Source organism: Denticeps clupeoides, chromosome 9, assembly GCF_900700375.1.
Source record: "Denticeps clupeoides chromosome 9, fDenClu1.1, whole genome shotgun sequence".
Taxonomy (NCBI): Eukaryota; Metazoa; Chordata; class Actinopteri; order Clupeiformes; family Denticipitidae; genus Denticeps; species Denticeps clupeoides.
The window spans coordinates 16,528,850-16,549,619 of record NC_041715.1 but is presented as its reverse complement, the minus strand read 5'-3'; the positions used below and the strand labels follow the sequence as shown (position 1 = coordinate 16,549,619).

General features: G+C 41.6%; 1 pseudogene; it reads left to right on the top strand.

Moving 5' to 3' along the window:
• The first annotated feature begins 1,136 nt into the window (after nt 1-1,136).
• LOC114796879 (endothelin receptor type B-like) lies at nt 1,137-15,850 on the top strand (annotated as a pseudogene).
• Nucleotides 15,851-20,770: the final 4,920 nt, after the last annotated feature.

Below are 20,770 nucleotides of genomic sequence, written 5' to 3'. Positions count from 1 at the left end.
TTTGGGATTCTTTAGAGACTTTATTATACTGGCAGACATGAAGGGGATGGTTTTGCACTGTAAAGAGGGATTCAAACATGTCCGCTCATCATGCAACGCAGAACCTTTACTGATTTAAATGAAAAAAAAACTTTCAATAAACATCAAGGTTTGTATGAAATCTACATTTTACTGTCATGATTTTTTTTCTCGCAGTTTCCTTCCTCCCGAAAAAAAAAAAAATTGTTATCTCGAAGTTCCGCATTATAATTTTGGTGTGTGTATGTTTTAAAGATTAAATTTTCATATTAACGCTGTGCGTGGGTGGGTCTTGTTATGTAAATCCGGAGGACTCTTTAACTTTCACTAACTACCAAGCAGTTCTTCCTTGTTTTATCCATATATTGATGAGAAGTGAACTACCATGTCCGTCAATTAATGACATCATTAAAGACCCTGTTTTAACTTTTATTTATGTAAATCCTGCCCTTAGGGCAACATTTCTGAACTAAGGCTAAGTATTTAAAAAAAAAAAAAGCATGACCTAGACATCAAAAATAAGTGTCTAATTATGACTATAAATAGTAGACAAAAGGCATAACAGACCAATATCAATTATGAATAATATAATATAGCAATAATTAGCAACGAAGTATTGACTTTTAGAATATTGTATGTACGAATGTCAGCGAACAGATAAGGTGCGGTAAACGTCATTGTGGCTTATGCCCGGTAGTCCAAGTTAAAAAATAAATAAATTGCAAGATTACCACAATTCTAATGCTTAATAGTCAATGTCAGTCATTGTAAGTAAATGTTAACTGAATGCTTAAATGAAAAATGCCTGCCTAACTACCTACAGAACAAACCTGCTTTCTTATTTTTTCATAACTGCAGTATTTATTGGCATTTGAATCATCAGAATGCCACATCTTTCATATTATATAATTATGTCATCATTTGGCATCTGTGCTTTCCACTGATTCTTTTAGATTCTGCATGTGAGCCATTTTGCTTTATGGGGTTTGGTGCGGTTCAGGCCAGACTTTTGGAAGGGGCCGCGCAGATTTTTAATCTCTGCACTTTCCTCTGGGTGATTCCTCTGACCCTGGCAACATAACCGCCTTTGTTTTCCCGTTGGGAGAACAAGACGAATCATGCAGCTGCTTCAAAATCCAGACACCCAGTCTAATGATGCATTGCGGACGCTTATTCAGCACCGAGGCTCACTGAAAGTGATGACCGTGGTTTACTGGACTGTGCCGAGAGCCACCTGCCTGGCCCCCAAGTTTGAGTAGATGCCCTTGAGTTTGGTCCTGCATTGAAGCGTGGGTTTGTAAAAGCACAAGTCCATACGGTCCTTTTGTGTGGATGCCGTTTCACAGATGCCCAATTCGGCTGGAAGAGCGTAGCAGAGGAACTTGGACCAGATGGCTGTGGTCCAGCCTCCCCCAGCACCTCCTGAAACCTCCCATTTCACTGCACCAGGTGCCGCCCAGCTGGGTCAGAGCTACCACAGTGCTTATGCAAGAGCTTTTCCTGCAAGAACATCAAGCTGCATGCAGCTTCATTCCTTATGTTTAATTGTCTTGCTTAGGGACACAATGGCAGTAAGTGGGGTTTGAACCTGTGACTTTGTGCTCTTTTGGTTCATCTTACCCACTAGGCGACTACTACCCCATATACACCATTGGGCCAATATATAATTTAAAGCTGAGAGAAATAAAAGATGGAGGCTATGCCAGAGGCTATTTTGTTTGAGGAATCAGTTTCCTCTAATTGACAGATTATTGGCATCATCGTAACCAATGCCAACAGAGGGTCATTATCATGGGTAAGAGAAAACCATCCTTTGGAAAACCATTAAAGAATAAGGATATTACATCAATGTAATGAAATTTACATTAATACATGCAAGTAAAGGAATATACTAGAAAAAACGGCTTCGCATTTTCCACACAGTGTGTTGTTCCTGTTGTAAGTAAAAAGCAATATCTTTACGACAAATTCATTTTTATTCCACATACCATGTGCAATGTAACACTACATTAAGGTTTAAAGAGGTGGTGATTCCATAAAAAGCTATGAATCCACGTCCTGTTAACTTCCTGCAGGGTTCCTAAATTCCCTGGATGACTTGAGTTATAAAGCATACACGCCTGAGACACGCAGACATGACGTTTAAATCAGTTATGATTGTAGCAACACAAAATCCAACTCCGTTCCACCGGGAAATACAGCAGGAAATGACCTGCCATTCCGATTGAAAAACTGTATGTTCTTTTTCATGTGAGGCAGATAGACTGGGCGATCCGTTCTGAGCAGTTCCTTTAGCTAAATTACGAACCAAATCAGAGACCAGAAAATAATACTCCCTGCCTTCTTCCTGTGGGAGGGGTGGCACGTCTACAGGATTAATGTTTTCCATTTCAGGAAGCCATGGTTCTTCTCGAGTCCTGAAGACCTCATGGGAAAGTCGATAGCAGATTGTTTTCCCGTGAAGGACTTTTTTTTTTTTTGCCTTATACAGCATGGAAAATCAATGATCTCAAGGAGGAAATAGGGGACAGGAAGCTTGAATGTTAGAGAATATGCAGATGTCAAGGGCATAAATAGAGCTGAAATCTCTCCTATTTCTAATTATTATTTTTTACATCCAATCGTCTTATCTTAAGAATTCCAAATCAAAATGTACGATTTTGAAAGGAATCTTCTTCCATCGCTGTAGATGCAGGTCTTGTCCCCCTGCCTTGATGGCTCTGTACATATAAACTGAGTTCCCACACTCACATGATACTGAAAGGACTTTGAGACTTTCAATCGGTAGGTAGAGGGACACAATGGTAGTAAAAGGGGTTGAATTCTGGTTCATCTTACCCACTAGGCTACTAGCACCCAACACATCTGGGAAAGCGTGAGATGGCCCTGTTGCTCCTGGACCTCCACGTTTTGTAAAAAGGTTTATATGGTCTGAGACTAGTCCTTTACACCAGTAACTTTCTTTAAAATGAAGAAGTTAATCAATTTCAAACAAAACATCAGAGACCAGAGCATCGATCAGCATAGAGAGAGAATGAGAGAGAATTAAAATTAAATGAAAGGAAAGCAAGTGATATCCTTGGGACGCACCTCATGTAGGTCAGTAGAACGTGTTTGTTCAACACTTGGGGTTTCCTGGGCCAAACTCGCATGGATTCGGGTCTAACTTACTCGGCAGCTCCCCAGGCGGCTCTGAGTTGGATGTCTTTGAGATCTATAAAGTCAGCATTAAAGCTCTCGGCTTTTAAATACATTCAAGGCCCATTTCGGCTGCCAATTTTAACTAGGCTTTCAAAATCCTAACCATGTCAAGCTCCTCCACAGACTGTTTAGGCTCTGCTGAGGCGCACGTGTGCATGGATCAGAGATTGTTATTTCATCCTCGCCCTCGTTCCGCTCTTTTTTTTTTTTTTAGCAGCCAGCTAGAAAGTTTCTCATTTATTCTCAAGTCACAGAATTCCATGTGATCTTGGACGGAATATAAATTACTGATACAAACTCTGTGTGAATTATTAAAAGTGCTGATGTGAGATAAAAAAAAAAATTAAATGAGCACAGCACAAGTGCTGTCATCTGATAACACATCTAAAAGTGAAAAGAACATGAAGATCTGGAACAAAAGACTAGTACTTTATTGCAGACTAGGACGTTATTATTGCACAGCAATGGATGGCAATCTAATTTAACCAAGCCAGTGGAGACAAAACGGACCGGACCATCTCTGGGCCCACCAAGAAAACGTAATGAAAAGAATACATTACAAATCCTAATAAAAAAATAGCCAAAATCCAAAATCCCCAAGTAGCTCAATTGGGAGAGAGTTAGACTGAAAATGTAAAGGTCCCTGGTTCAAATCTGTCTGGGCAAAATTGTGGGGGCAGAGGTGGTCTATACGATGAAGTGATCGGAGGGTCACAGGTTCGAATGAATGGATTCTAGCAGAGTTTCTTCCACAAGGCAACGGCTGAAGTAATCACTTCACTTTCGCTTTCTTTTTTCACTTTCACCGTAGGTGTCACACATTCACCTTGGAAGCCCCACAATCTCTGTTGTTTTGGCCCAAATGGGTACATAAAGAGTACACTCACTGGAGTTGCCGCATTGTGAATTTCAATCTTACTGAGAGTGTTTGTTCAAGGGTGATCCATCTTTGTCAATCTTTTCTTCAATAAACTTTTAAAAGTCCAACAGAATCAATCAGCCGTCAAGGTTCCACTGAGATACCATCCCCACACACTGCTCCCCGGGCGCCTTTCATGGCTGCCCACTGCTCACCAAGGGTGATGGTTAAAAGCAAAGGACACATGTCATTAAAGTCGTACTGTAATTAAAATTGGTTGTGAACAGTTAAATACAATTAAATCTAAATAACTTTATCAAATTAGATTCACATTTTTTTTGGAATAGTTTGTCCAAATCCTCCCAGCACCTTTTCAAGCCTGTAAAGTGAATGTCAAAGTACTAAACACACACCTGAAATGTCTTGCTCAACATTCAGTAATAAATTATGTGTTGCTAAACATTATACATTTCTGAAAAAACGTATAAATACAATTTTGAAAAAAGTACATTATTTATTTGTTGTTTTTTTTAATCTGAGCGTAGCCTGTGGTGTAGAGTGGGTACAGAAAGTATTCAGACACCCTTCAATTTTTCAGTCTTTGTTATATTGCAGCCATTTGCTAAAATAAATTAAATTCAGGTTAATTTTGTAAATGTAAGGTTTAACATTAAGGTTAATTTTGCAAACGTAAAATTAAAATTAATGTACACACATCACCCCATATTGACAGAAAAACACAGATATTTGACATTTTTGCAGATTTATTAACAAAGAAAAACTGAAAACGTTACAACTATATTGTTGTAAATGGATACTTATACAGTGGGTACGGAAAGTATTCAGACCCCTTAAATTTTTCATGTTTTGTTATATTGCAGCCATTTGATAAAATCCTTTAAGGTCATTTTGCTTCATTAATCTACAGACAGCACTGCATACTGACAGAAAAAAACACAGAATTGTTGACATTTTTGCAGATTCATTAACAAAGAAAACAGATGCAGCTCCCTGCAGCTGCAAAACATCCCACAGCATGATGCTTCCACCACCATGCTTCACTGTTATTGGACTGTATTGGACAGGTGATGAGCACTGCCTGGTTTTCTCCACACATACCACGTATACTATTTAGGATTAAGGGCCAAAAAGTCCTATCTTGATCTCATCCGACCAGATAATCTTATTTCTCAACATCTTGTAGTCATTCATGTATTGCAAACTTTCATGTGTCTTGCACTGAGGAGAGGCTACTGTCTGGCCACTCTGCTATAAAGCCTCGACTGGTGGAGGGCTGCAGTGATGGTTGACTCTCTACAACTTTCTCCCATCTCCCGACTGCATCTCTGGAGATCAACCACAGTGATCTTCTTTACCTCTCGCACCAAGGCACTTCTCCCCTGATAGCTCAGTTTGCCGGGAAACCAGCTCTAAGAAGGATTCTGGTCTTCCCCTTTCATTTAAGGATTATGGAGGCCACTGTGCTCTTTTTTTGTAACCTTGGCCAGATCTCTGCCTTGCCAGAGTTCTATCTCTGAGCTCTTCAGGCAGTTCCTTTGACATCATGATTCTCATTTGCTCTGACGTACATTGTGAGCTGTAAGGTCTTATATAGACGGGGGTGTGGCTTCCAAATCAAGTCCTGTCAGTATAATCCAACACAGCTGGACTCAAATGAAGGTGTAGAACCATCTCAAGGATGTTCAGAAGAAATGGACATAACCTGAGTTACATATATAAGCATCACAGCAAGGGTGTGTTTTTCTATCAATATGGGGTGCTGTGTGTACATTAATGGTAGGGCTGCAACTAGCGATTATTTTAATAATCGATTCATCTGTTGATTATTTTTTTTAATTAATCGTAGAATCGGATAAAAAAAAAACAAGAAAAGCAATCATTTCCAACCCTTTATTCAAAAACAGAACCAAAATCTTTAGAAAGTGCACAAACATGTTGCTCCTTGAGTTGTTATAATAATAATAAAATAAAATAAAAATTGACTAACACAAAAAACATACACATGTATGCTTTACATCTGCCAAATATAGACTTTTTAAAATAAAGTGCCACCTGAGCTGCCAGAATGATAAATAATTTATAAAAAAATAAAGAACAACACAAATCAGAAAATTTAACAGGATTTGTTTGAATGTCAGAACTTGTTCTCTACACTACACTGCAGATGCACACACACGCAGACGCACACACTCACAAACTCTCACACTGACACACACTGCAAAAAATGCTTTTCTGACTTAGTAGTTTTGTCCTGATTTTAGTCCAAATATCTAAAAATTCTTAAATCAAGATACATTTACTAGACACATGAAATAGCATAAGAAATTGTCTTGTTTTCTGAAAAAACATCTCAAAATTAAGTGATTGTTTGTTTAAACAAGCAAAATTATCTGCCAATGGGGTAAGAACACTAATCTTAATGAGATATAATCTCAAACAGAAGTTTTAAGTATCACTTAATTTTCTCATGCCATTTTTTTGTCTAGTAATCTTGATTTTTTAGACATTTGGACTGGAAACGAGACAAAATTACTAGGTAAGAAAAGCTTTTTTTGCAGTGTAGCTATACATGACAACAGATTGAAAAATGAATGGTCCAAAAAAGGCTAGTGAATAAAAACATGTCTTTAGTCTTTTAATGCAAAGTAACTATAGCACCCCTGCTTTACTACTGTTATTAACGTGCTAACGCTAACTTGTCATGCCTGTCAAGCTGGATAACGAGTAAACACCAGCACCAGGGACATTACGTTCCTCACTTCACAGCGGAACAAAAGTAGGATTCTGTAGTGACCTGCTGCTGAACTCCATTCCTCCTCATCAAACACGCGTTTCTGGTGCAGGATCATTGCCGTGGTGATCCTGTGCCGTGCCATGTCGCTTTTGCACAGATTTGTCTGCCTCCGCCATGTATCTGTCCTCTACCTCCGCTTGTTTTTTAAAAAAATGTTTGCTCCGCGCTGTCTATGAGGCGCCAAACTGCTAGCATCTGTGCGTGAGAGAGACCGAGTGTGTTCACTCCGCTCCGCGCTCAAATACATTTTTTTTTTAATAATCAAACATCTCCGCGTCGCACGACATAACGAATCGATTAGGAAATTCGTTGCCAACTCTTTAAGTAATCGATTTTTATCAATTCAATCGATTCGTTGTTGCAGCCCTAATTAATGGGGGAAAAACGTACTTAAATGATTTTAGCAAATGGCTGCAATATAACAAATAGGGAAAAAAGGGGGTCTGAATACTTTCCGTACCCACTGTATAAAATTATATTTTGCCTTTGCGCACCTATCACATGTTCTATAGCGGAACCAGGGACCCGCTGAACTGTGAGACATTGATGGTTTGTCTGTTGTTGCTGTTCCAGGTGACCAAATCACATCTTGACTCATAGCTTGAGTCAAACCTGTTACACAATCTACACTAAATCTTTAATACAGCATGAATAATGTAAGAACACAGGGGATGGGGACTGCCAGTGTTTTCCCGGTGGAGTTCAAGTTGTCTGAATTGGAGTGTGTTACTTAGTGCAATGTGCAGCGTCAAAACCAAAAGTCATTTGCTTGAGCATCACTGTGACATGTTCTATTATAAACTAGACAGGGTAGCTGTGTGTTTGTAGAGGATTCACTAATAAAAAAGACTTTTAGACAAAAAAACAAAATCACATTTTAATCACACATGTCTTCATTGTTGTAATACATTATATTATAATACATCTGTTCCTCAGTAATATGTGCAAATAGAATCAGATTCGGGACCAAGAGAGACACATGGGCAGGGTGCTGCCCTGATGCTGCCTAGGGCAGTGTGGTGTAAGCGTGGACCAGGTGTGCCATGGAAAATGTTGGGACTATTTAAACAGCGTGACTGAATAAAACAAGAAGCCATAAAAAATGGTGACGTGCAAGGATTTTATTACAGTTAATGAACGTTGCTCGGTGTAACTCACTTTCACATTAACTACTCTATTGAAGCAGCTGTCATTTTCAATAAATTCATGGATTTATTTAAAATTTTATTTGATGTAAATCCAGAGTCAAAAAAGATTTTTTTAACCCTCATTATCTATTTACCAAACCAAGTGGTTTATGAAGGTAATTAGCTAACATCATGTAAGAATTAGTGCAAATAGGCTTCATAATTCTTTTGATAGTTTTAATTGCAGATAGTATGTTTTTTTGTTTTTTTTTTTTACATATGACCTCACTTCCTGGAAACTTCACAAACCTGGTTTGTATTTCGTTATGGACAAACTTATCTGAAATCCAAAAAAAAAAATGTGATCAATTTTTTGAGACTCGGCCTAAAGATCATCTGTGTAAATATGTGTGTTCAAGCACTTTTAAATGAAATCCACTATCGGTGAAGGGCTCTACGGCAACAGCTTCTTAGGACTTTTCCTGTGACTCTTAAAAAATGTTATATAGTTCTGTGGGTCGCTGAATACTCCCATCACCGCTTCAAGTACTATTTTCCAATTTTCTTTGTTTGGTGATCATTCTGACTATTTAAGAGCTTGTGGGCATGAATTTTTGCGATTGTGTTTAATGCAACGCTGTTGCCTTACCCAAAATAAACAAGCATTTTTCCTCGAAGACTGCAGCCTGTGTGTGCAAAATGTCACCATCTGTGCAATGAGGTTTGTTTTATGGGCACCGGACAGGGCTGAAATCCTGTCCAGCGCGGAGAAAAATCTCCAGGCGCTTCATTTGGAGACGTCTCTGCAGCATGCCTAGTCCTGGCAGTAGAAGGCTTTCTGAATGTAAAAGCTATTTAAATAGGCAATCATTTTACTTTATTTGCTGAGTGGTGCAGGCCAATGCTAGGCTTGTAGCCCTGTCCATTCAGATTTCCTCTGGAGTCCGGGTTTAATTAATCATTGGAATATAATTGCATTTACTCTTATTAATTTTTACTCTTCAGGAGCAGTGGTTACCATCAATATTACAGTGAGCTTGGAACCAATGAAAGTAAGCTGACCGTTGTCCCTAGGCTGACTGAAACACTGATAAAAAGACTCGAAAGGCTTGAATGCTTGGCTCAGGGTCAGGCAAGCCGACACCATCGTGGACTGAATGTACCCACAGGAACATTCTAGAACACAACAATTTTATTTTATTACGAGTGACAGAAGCAAGCTGAATTCGAGTCTTTCACTGAACTGGCTGTGCATGTTACATCCTGACAGAACCATGAGAAAAGTGAAGTTACGTGGAATTATTGGAAGACACAGCAGAACTTTTTTGAAATAAAAAAATAAAAAATCATGTATTGCAAAGAACAAAACATGGTGCATGTAGTATGACCAGGTTTTGGAAAGCCACCCCAAGTGTTTTTGCAGTCTAGTCAAAAACGAGGTCTTTTCTCAATTAATTCTGAACATTAACATATTTGCCATAGCACAGTCCTTCCTCTTGCTGTCCCCTGGCATACACAAGAACATTTCCAATGGGGAATAAAAGTGACGCACAGGTCACCATTAGGATAACCGCCACATGTGCTGCTCCCCATCAGGAGGACCTCTGATATCCATCCGTTTTAAAACCGGTTGCTCTTCTCGCACAGTCCAAAACCTCAGCCTGAGAGGACTCTAGCAGATTGTCTTGATCGTCCTCAGCCACGGACAGAAAAAAATGAACACTGGCCGTCATATTCATATTCTGCTTCACTGTTGCTCCCCCCCGTCCTTCCTCCTCCTCCTGCTATCATGGGGATGCTTTGAGCTGTCTGACTCTGGGAGAGAAAAAAAAATGGTGTAAAATGTCCAGGCAGTCTGCCACGGCAAGGAACTGGACCGGGCTAGATATGAGCAGTGAGAACTTATTTATTTATATCTGGAAAAATCCATAAAAATGGACATGCCAAGGAAGGGTGCTTTTGATTGCCTGTTTCTTTTTTTTATGTTTTTGCACTCTCTGGATATCTATGTTTTAAACTGGTAGAAAATGGAAGGCCAGAGCGAGAGACAAGAGGCTGTTTAAAGACTCCACTCTCTGGCTTTTGTTTTAAAGAGGGGCGTAAGTGGCCTCCTCGCGAGCTGCTGCCTTCGAGCCGACAAAAGAACATGATTAAACTTCTCTGCTGCCCTTTTCTGCTGTTTGCCCACGGCCGGTGGGCGAGACCGCAAACTTCAATTTTCCTATTTACCCCCAAAAGAATCGGCTCTTCTTTTGGTTTTGCGGTTTAATTTTATAACAGCTGGCTCCTTGCATGCAACCTGGTGGCACATGTATTGTCTTTCTGTCTTCTTTAGGGTTTGGGATATTTCTAATGATGGGAGCTGGTTAGATGTTAACTTTGAATATGCATTCTGATTGAAAGAGCAGATTTGAGAGCACTCAGCGGCGCTGCTTTTGGATCACTCTCCAGTTGTTTCTCGGCTGATGAAGGGCCTGCCGAGCCGGTGCCGGTATCACACAGAATGTGCTCTTCAGAGGCACTCAAGCTGCTCCCCAGAGATTTGCTGCCGGGAACAATGGGGACCTCTTAAAAAAACAGTCCAGTGTAAATGCAACAAAATGTATGCAACAACGTCTTATATATAAGAAGAGTTCATATGTGAAATAAATCCTCGGGTTTCTAAGAGTAAAGACCATTTGAAACTTGACCTTCTGGCCATGGATCCAGGCTCATTCACCTGTACCTGCCCTCAAAAACTCTCATTTCATGAGAGAGAGGGCTTTGGAAAATGTAGGGGTTAAATTTACTTTTCTCGTTGGACTGGAGGAACACGAGTGGCTCCTGAAAAAAAGCATTATTACAGGGGTCATTACTAAGTAATAAGGGAATTTTGCTGCTTCCCCCAGATGCATGCTGGTTTTTAACATTTACCCTCTGGATCTCATCATCTGGTGTTTAGAGACAGCTATTCAGTTTTTTGATGGTGTCCAGCCAGCTGCTTATCAAATTCTGTGCCATCAAATGAATTGCATAACAAAAAAAAAAAAAAAACTTACACATTGATGCATTTTGTCTACAGAAATGTGTATATAATTTTTTATAAGTAGCCACTTTAATTTCATTCATATAGAAATAATTTTCTTTAAGAATCAATGTTGTTGTTGGACATTATAGCTTCAAAGGTCTAAAGAGGAAAAATACATTTCTTCACGAGGAAAAAACTGTCTAAAAGTAAGCCATGTTGCCTCAGCAAAGATGGGTTAAGGATGACAATTAGTTGATAAAATCCCTCAAAGCCATACTCTGCCGTTTGCTGCTTGCACCATGGAAGTCAGGATTACTGTCAAATTCTTCCCAGATTTCTCCAGTGAACGTTCTGTTTGCAGAGGTGGCAAATATCCACATTGTCGGGGCAGGCACAGGCACGCAGACGCAGCTACTGCAGCCTCACACGTCAACCCTTCACCATTCGCAGCTGTGAGGTTAATGGACGTCGACTATTGACCGTCCACAACGCGCTTCATAGTCCCACAAAGCACATGAACGGACAACATGGTAAACATGAAACTATCTAGAATCTCTCACATATCTTGAGATATTGACATTTTGTGAATAATAATGAAATTTCATGTTATAATCAGAATGAGTTGGCCCACAAAATCTGCTTCGGTCATTCTTGGCAGTAGACAGGGGATGATTTGTACCTAATTTCATTACTTTTGGATTGCGAGGAAACAGGCACAGCTCCACTGCTTGGACCCCTTTATTTAGTATTATAGTGTTAATACAACACCAACAGCAACTTGCTATTTTAGATATCTTCCATTATCATGGCATAGATAATTCAGACATGATTTCTATTATAAAACATACTTTATACTACATTAGGCTATTTCAGCAACAATATCACATTGAGTCACTGTGAGTGGTGACCATACATACTGATTTAGTATACAGTACAGGCCAAACTTTTGGACACCTTCTCATCAATGTTTTTCTTTATTTTCATGACCATTTATGTTGGTAGATTCTCACTGAAGGAATCAAAACTATGAATAAACACATGTGGAGTTATGTACTTAACAAAAAAAGTGAAATAACTGAAAACATGTTTCATATTCTAGTTTCTTTGCTCTGATTACTGCTTTGTACACTCTTGGCATTCTCTCGATGAGCTTCAAGAGGTCGTCACCTGAAATGGTTCTCCAACAGTCTTGAAGGAGTTCCCAGAGGTGTTTAGCACTTGTTGGCCCCTTTGCCTTCACTCTGCGGTCCAGCTCACCCCAAACCATCTCGACTGGGTTCAGGTCCGGTGACTGTGGAGGCCAGGTCTCCACTTTTTGTTAAGTACATAACTCCACATGTGTTCATTCATAGTTTTGAGGGTGGTAGTAGCCTAGTGGGTACCACACTCGCCTATGAACCAGAAGACCCAGGTTCAAATTCCACTTACTACCATTGTGTCCCTGAGCAAGACACTTAACCCTGAGTTGCTCCAGGGTGACTGTTCCTGTAACTACTGATTGTAAGTCGCTTTGGATAAGGGCGTCTGATAAGTGCTGTAAATGTAAATGTAAGTGTAAAAATGTAAATGATGCCTTCAGTGAGAATCTACCAATGTAAAATAAAGAAAACACATTGAATGAGAAGATGTGTCCAAAATTTTGGTCTGTACTGTACACTAATTCCTGTAGATCTAAATGCCAATTTTTATTATTTTGCTGAACATACCGCTTCCCATTGAACGGACTTACAAACTAATAATGAAGATCTTGTTAGTTTTTCCTGTAGCCCACTTTCATAGTATTTGCTTAGACACCTTGCGATTTTTCATTTTCTTTATAATGCCATGTGCATGGACTTCAGGGCACCATTTGGAACTTCATATAAATCAGAAGGATCACAAAAAAAAAATTCTCCTCTCACAGCCTACCCGTCCCTGACAGTAATATATTCTAATTATAATCTTTGTTTGGTCGTGGCAGGCGCACACTAGTGTTAAACCTCAACAGCAACAAAAACTCTGATCGTGTTGGCACAGACATATGCCTAACTAGCAGGCTGGGCGATTTGATGTACAGTGCCGTTTCACCCCTCTGGTGCTGTAAAGCCGACAGGATACGCGTCGAGGGCTGATGACAGCTGTATGACTCAGAACCTTCTGTCGCACGCGGAGTGTTATAAAAGTTTCATGAGGCCTGTGTTTGCTGCACTCCACATCAGAATTTGGGGCGCAACAAGAAAGCCTGATGACTGGAGAGAATTGCAGATGATACTGTAGGTAAGAAACTTAATTATTAATATTTATGGGAAAGCCTCTCCACTGCAGCAACACATCATAAGCTCGTGCTCAAAGGTTATATGATTGATGTCATTTTGTATTTTTAAATATAGATTTCTGGACCGCATTTGTTGAATTTGTTTAGTGTTATAAAAGCCCTGGAGATGATGGGGAACACATTCATATTCCTTTCGTTGCTGCTCTGTGAGACACTCATCATAGTTTATGCAGAAAAGGCCGAAATAAACTGGGGTGCAGAGTCTGAAACGGACACCAATGCGACAGCTCTGATAAACCGTCAGGGTGACCCCCAGCTTGAGACGTGGAACTCATCACATCCTGCTTTAGAAGCGCCTGGCCGGAGCAGACCCCCTTTTGCCGATGTGCTCCGAAACCAACGAGGATTAAAGCCACGTTCAAGTACATCAGCATAGCGTGGTCCTTCGCCGTGTTCGTGGTCGGAATGATCGGAAATCTGGCCCTGCTCAGGATCATTTATGCCAACATGGCGATGAGAAGTGGGCCCGAACGTTCTCATCGCCAGCGTGGCTTCAGGGGACATCATGCACATCGTCACTGGCATGCCGCTCAGTGTGTACAAGGTGAGTTCCCCCACCGCTTATTCGTTTCACGAACACGTTCGGCTATTAAACATGCCTGCCTCGCTTGACCAACTCGCCGCGTGGCTGTGTTCCTAGCTTCTGGCCGAAGACTGGCCGTTTGGAGTCACCTTCTGTAAACTTGTACCTTTCATCCAGAAAACATCGGTTGGAATTACAGTTTTAAGTCTGTGTGCACTTAGCATTGACAGGTAAGAAAGCTGTCAAGATAAATTCATATATTTAAAATAAATGTATGCAGGACATTAATACGCTGTGTACAATGTGAAACCCTCTTGAATAGTAACGTTGACGCACCCATCAGTGTCCTTCTCTGCTTTGGGTTGATTGATGCTTGTATTTTGTAACATGATGGTACATGAAGGACTGACTGTGAATTGTAAAACTGACAGGATTATTCCTCTGCTTCGCCAGGTACCGCGTTGTCGCTTCCAGAAATCACATCAAAGGGCTCGGGGTTTCGAAAAACACGGCGGCGAAGCTGGCCTTAATATGGGCCGTATCCATTTTCTTGGCTGTGCCCGAGGCAGTCGCTTTTGACATGATTACCATGGAGTACAAAGGCGAGCATCTGCGAATATGTCTGCTCCACCCGGTTCAGTCCACCCGCTTCATGCAGGTGCTGGAGCATCTTCAAATGTCTAACATCTGCATTACTGCTTTGTTGTCAACGCTGATTCAAAATTCCACCATTTCCTATATTGTCCGTCATGCCTAAAGACTAAACTGAAAAAAGAGAAAGTCCATAGCACTTTTGTGTCCTAATACACCACCCAGGACATAGAATGTAAATGTGACCTCGGACAAAATCACTGAGGAGAGCTGTTTGTGTGTTTTTTAAGTGGAACAAAAGGCAATCAGCGATTGTTTGAAGCCGTTGCATCCCTGTCCCATTTCTTTAAGTGTCTGTGTTAAGAGCTGTGCCGTGTCCTTCACTTCTCGCAAGGTCATTCATGCCGTATTCCCCTCCCCTGTTTCCCAGTTCTACAAATCAGCCAAGGACTGGTGGCTCTTTGGGTTTTACTTCTGCATGCCGCTGGCCTGCACGGCTGTCTTCTATTCGCTCTTGACCTGTGTAATGCTGAAGAGAAGCAGGGCGCAGAACGCGTTCCATGACCATTTTCAAACAGGTAGGCGAAAGCAAGAAAGAAAGAAGCGAGGGTCAAAGTACAAATTCACAGAAACCCACCCCTTCCTTTCGTGCAGAGACGCGAGGTGGCCAGGACCGTCTTCAGCTTGGTGGTGGTGTTCGCCGTGTGCTGGCTGCCGCTACACATCAGCCGGATCCTGAAACTGACCATTTACAATGAAGGGGACCCCAGTCGGTGTCACCTTCTGAGGTGAGCGCGCGAACTGCAAATGGCACCTTGGCGGCTCATCGTCACACTAACCAAGCAGCAATTCATCTATCTCGGAACACAGCGTCTTCCTGGTGCTGGACTACATCGGCATCAACATGGCGTCGGTCAACTCCTGCATCAACCCCGTGGCCCTGTACGCGGTCAGCAAAATATTCAAGGCACACTTCAAGGTAACACCGAATGTGTTTATAGCGCTTTGATGTGCCGCTGTTCGTCATTACCGGCCGTGCCGAGCGCTCCTTGTTGCGGAGGGAGAAGGGCAGGAGTGGGGAGCGGCGGTCTTATCCAATGCTGTTTGATCCTCAGCCAGATCCAGTTCAGCCGCATTGACCTTGAATCGCTTTCAAGTCCCCTCCCAAGCTCTCCGCACTACTGTCTGTTTGTCAGAACTGTAAACTATTTACCAGGCAGCCCGCGGTTGGACATGAGCGCATCTTCAGTAACCATCAAATGGTGGTGGGTTTTGCTCAAATTGTTGCCTTTTCTTTTCCAGTCGAGCCTGTTTTGTTGGTGCTCATCTCCACAGACGTTGGCACCAGATGAGAACCAGACCCTCGTGAAGTCAAAAGGCAACGAGCAAACGTGAATTTGAAATTCCAATGAAGCTCTCTTGGACTCTTGTATAGTTTTGCATCTTATTTTTTTCTATTTTACCCTTAACAAAGATAAGATTTGTGGAAATGGATGGATGGATTGTATGTATGGATGAATTCTACTGACCTTCCAGGTTAAGTATTGGCATAATTCATTTGCGCAGTTTTTGGGATCATGGGATCACCATATATTTTATTGCTAAAAACCACCTCAGTTTTTCTGACCATTGCTTGAACCAAGTACTGGGTAGCATTTTGGAACTTGGTGCTCCTTTCCAAAACGGAGGTTAAACTTGTGAATTTGTGCTGTTATTGCAGCTCATCCAATCTGAGTAAAAGACATTCTCCTGACTTCCTCTTTACATTTCACCCAAGGTTAAATTAAGAAGTATGTAGGAAGCTTTATGTAATGGAACCTGCCATATGATGCTTTCTATAAAAAAAAAACTCCACAGTTTTTGAACGAACACTAATTAAATTGCATTTCAGATGGTGTGCATTAATCCGTACGTAAAATAAATCTTGACCACGGACACTGTTAGCGTGGTTAATGCAGCCATTGTGGGAATTGTGTTTTGTTGACCTCTAACACCAGAGCAGCAACAGCAATTAAAACACATCTGACAGTAATTCAGGTAAAAATTATACATTATACATACAGTAGAAATGTACAGTTTACACTTAATCCATTTAATCCATTTATTGTATTTTTTGAAGCCCCCTCTTAGGCTTCCTTATAATAAAGTATGGAGATGATAACAATGACGCCATGTCTGGTGTGGATCCTCCAAGCTTGTCACCACTGACACATACGAGACGCTGCAGGTTTCAAACTAAGTTTCACCGTGCTGTCGGCTGTCATAAGTAGAACATCTGTTCTTGACATGAGTCACATTGGCATTTGATCTTGTCACCCCCGGGGCGGCTCGATTCAGTCCCGGTCCTTACGTCACACCCAGTCTACAAATATCATGCACTGTTGGTACACGCCGACTGTACGGCCCTGAATCCGGGGTTCCGGCACGACTACTACAGAAAATGCAAACAAATGCTTCAGCTCAGGAAGTCACCGGTGCTTTGGAGACGTCTGCGAGGGGAATATCAATAAGAGCAAGCAGGGTTCTAAAAAAAAAAAAAAAAAAAAAAAAGCTTTCCCTTTGGCATGCTAATGTAAAAACTGTGCAAATGATATTAATGACTGGGACATAACCTGCCTCCTCCCGAACCTGCAGAGGACGAGCGGAGCGCTTGCTTTAATGTTTGTGCTGCGCTAGTCAACGTGACAGGAGAAATTTGCCAAATTGGAAACGCCGCTGCGTCTCTCCTCGCCGCTGAATGACTGATTGATGGCAGCCTATTTATAATGCATTGTTACATGTGTTGTGCGGTGGGACACTTTACGGAAGACTTGAGTGGGAAAGGCGAGGGGAGAGAGCCCGGGATGACAGATTGAGGTCAGGAGTAGGTGGAGGCCGGGTGCAAAAGGGGTGGGGACTAAGTTGAACACCTGATAGGCTTGTCACAGGACAAGGCGCGCATAGGCTGGAATGTTTCATGCCGCCCACTTGGGTCTGCGCATCCTTCAAAGGCCTCTGATCGGGCGCCGCGACCCTTCCATCAGCGCTTTTATGGCTTCTTTTCATTTAAGCAGCGCGGCGCGGCGCTGCTGATGCGGCTCTGTAGTTGCCTGTCCTTGGCGATGAGCTCCGCGACTTTGTTATTGAGTGGAAAAGTTTCTCTCCGAGTCACGTCTGCAGCGGCCTGGCAAGTGTTCGTTTACGGCAATTTAACAAGCGTGTTCTTTTTTTATTTTATCATTATCCGTCTAGACCTTGTTTATTCACTATCCTTGAGAATATCATTGAAACGTAAAAACATTTCAAATTGCTCATTTTTCAAAGTGTTCTGCATTCCGCTCTCATTGGTCGGTTGTGCCCCTGTGCTTGGCAGACTAGCCGGGTTGGGCAGAAAAGTAGAACATATTGCCATAAATGTATTCAGAAATGTATCCTGTTAAAGTACACACAAAATAAATGAATTCAGAATCGCTTTAAAATACATATAAAATACATATTTGAAATGCATACGATGTGACATTGTCAACATAAATGAAATATCAACATTTTCAGTTGATCAAAAATGTTTATTTAAAGTTAGTTTTCAAGGTAGCTGTATTATAACTACATCTACCACTGAGAGAGCCTCGCCAGCCTGGAAATTTTACATTGGCATCACACTCTGCATAAAAATATTTGTGCCCTCTGGCCCCAGTGTGGTGTGACAATTATCCTGTTTGAACCTTCAGAATAATATTTTGCATTTTAATTTTCCTAAGCGGCCCTTGAAATCAAGTTCGGCTCATTATGAAAAGCTTTCGCTTTTCAGAGAATTTCTGACTGCAGGATTTACAGCAATAAACAGATACTGGCTGGTTGTCCTTATTCTGGAGGAAATAAAGTGAAGTGATTGTCGCATGTGATACAAAGCAGCACAGCACACGGTGCACACAGTGAAATGTGTCCTCTGCATTTAACTCATCACCCTTGGTGAGCAGTGGGCAGCCATGACAGGCGCCCGGGGAGCAGTGTGTGGGGACGGTGCTTTGCTCAGTGGCACCTTGGAGCTCGGGATTCGAACCGGCAACCTTCTGATTACGGGGCCGCTTCCTTAACCGCTAGGCCACCACTACCCACAGAGCCTTTTTTTTGTTGAAGTGCCATTATTTCTGTCACCCAGAACACTTAAAGGTGTAAATGGTGAAGATTTACACTCAACTATTTACCAAACACCAAAGCACAGGCAAAACTGCACTCTATCTTACACTCATTAACACTCAAACAAGGCCACCCAATGTGGCACCACCCTGTCTCCGCCCACCCTCCTGGGACCACGTCTCTCCCCACACCAAACACCAACCGGCAAATCCCCAGCACACTGCACACCCATGGCTGAATGGCTGCAGGTTCGGCAGCCGTGTACAGTGACCAAATGACCCCTCCCCCAACTTGGGTACAGGAACACTCGCGTGGCAGCGAGTGGGATGTTGACGTTTTGTTGCTAGACGCGTGTCCATCTGATGGAGCCTGTTTCGCGGCAGGATAAAGGACATCCGGCCAGCAGTGCTCCGGCTGACAGGAAGTGACCTCTGATGGCGGGCTGGAAGATGCCCGCCACAAACTCCACATGACAGCCGGGCGCTCGATCGACAACAGCCAGAGTGCATTATGTGTTATTAATAAAGTGTCTCCCTGGTGCAAATGTACAGAATATATTAAAGTACATGTAAAGCAGTGTTGCTCTTTGTTGTGATTCCAATTATTACATCCGATTTCTTCCGTGCCGCTTTAATCCTCATTAATTCGTACATTTTGCCTTAAACCACAGTAAATACACAGCAATCCCTGCTGCCCACAGAGATTCCTCTTCAGTTGTAGCCCGAGACAACAAGCAGGTTGATGTTAATGTCAGCATTAAATCGGAGATGGAGCGAGTGGGAGAGGGGAGCGAGCGAGAGAAATGTGTCACAAACCTTCCCACTAATAATCTCGGAGAAGATAAGACCTAGATATCGCGTCCCTTGATGACAGCGCGGCTCCCCAGCCTCTGGATTTAATTAAACAGTGTGAAATTAATTAATCAGCAAGGTTGCAGGTAAAGTGCCTGCTCACCAGGAGTCTCTGGCATGTGACAGATGATAATTTGCTGTATATTTTGGTTCATGAAAACCTGTGTGGCGAAAGCTGAGATTAAAAAAAATATATATATATATGTATATATGTATATGCAAGGAGGAAAAACACAGTTATCAAAATAATCGCTGCCAAATATCAAAGAATGAACCTGTGTTTGATCTGTTTTATAAATGAATTAAAAATTTCTCTTCTGTATAATAATTTGGTGCAAATTAGATGGAAATGAGATAAAATATTCATTTAGTTATCTGGGGAATCTGCCTGGAGGCCTTTTTAGACTTCAGTCTGGTACGGAAATGCTGCCCATATGGCAATTATGTACAGTAGTGTTGCAGGAGTGTTGGTCTGATGCCTACTGGCAGGGAGGAATCTGCCCGTGACAAACTGCTGCTAGGATCTGATGTGGGACGAGGGGGATAATGAGGCTGTTGTAAAGCTGTAAGCAGAGAGGTTGGCACTGCCAGGCACCCATTGTTGCACACAAGCATCTTGGAAATAAAAAAAAATTGCAAACTTTGTAAGTGCTTCAGAAGCCACTTTCAAAAAAGTTCCTTGACATCTGAACAGGAAGATCAGTCCTTTATTTTGTCCCACGATTAAAACACAATGTGACAAATTTACAAATGTATTCAGAAGTTATGGGAAATGGACAAAATGTCGACATGAATGGTTTTCACCGATTAGGATGGCATGTGCACTGCGTGTCTCTTGTTTTGTTCTCGATTTAAAAGTCCTGCTTTCAACTGTCATGGCGAGCCTTGGATCTTCCACACGAATCAAAAAGGAAACAACGAAGATTGTGCTCACAGAAAAATAAAAATATCGAGAAAAAAATGGCTTTGCCCGTCTCCGAATGTTTGTGAAGGTTGTGTTGGAGCTTTCCCAGCATATTGTCCTCAAATTGTAGTAGATTGCATCATACGGAACCCCTGCAGAACTCATACTCTCTGTGCGTTTTGGGTCTAAAGTGTTCTTGTGCATCTAAAATATATATATATATACACACACACACACACACACATACTGTATGTATTATGTGTGTGTGTGTGTGTGTGTGTGTGTGTGTGCTTGTGTGTGTGTGTGTGTGTGTGTGTGTGTATATATATACAGATATGAATGGTTTCGGGGTAATATCTTGAGTATATATATATATATAAAAAACCCAGAAAGCATTCATATCTGACCAATGTCCTTTTTTAAAGCACATATATATGGTTTAAA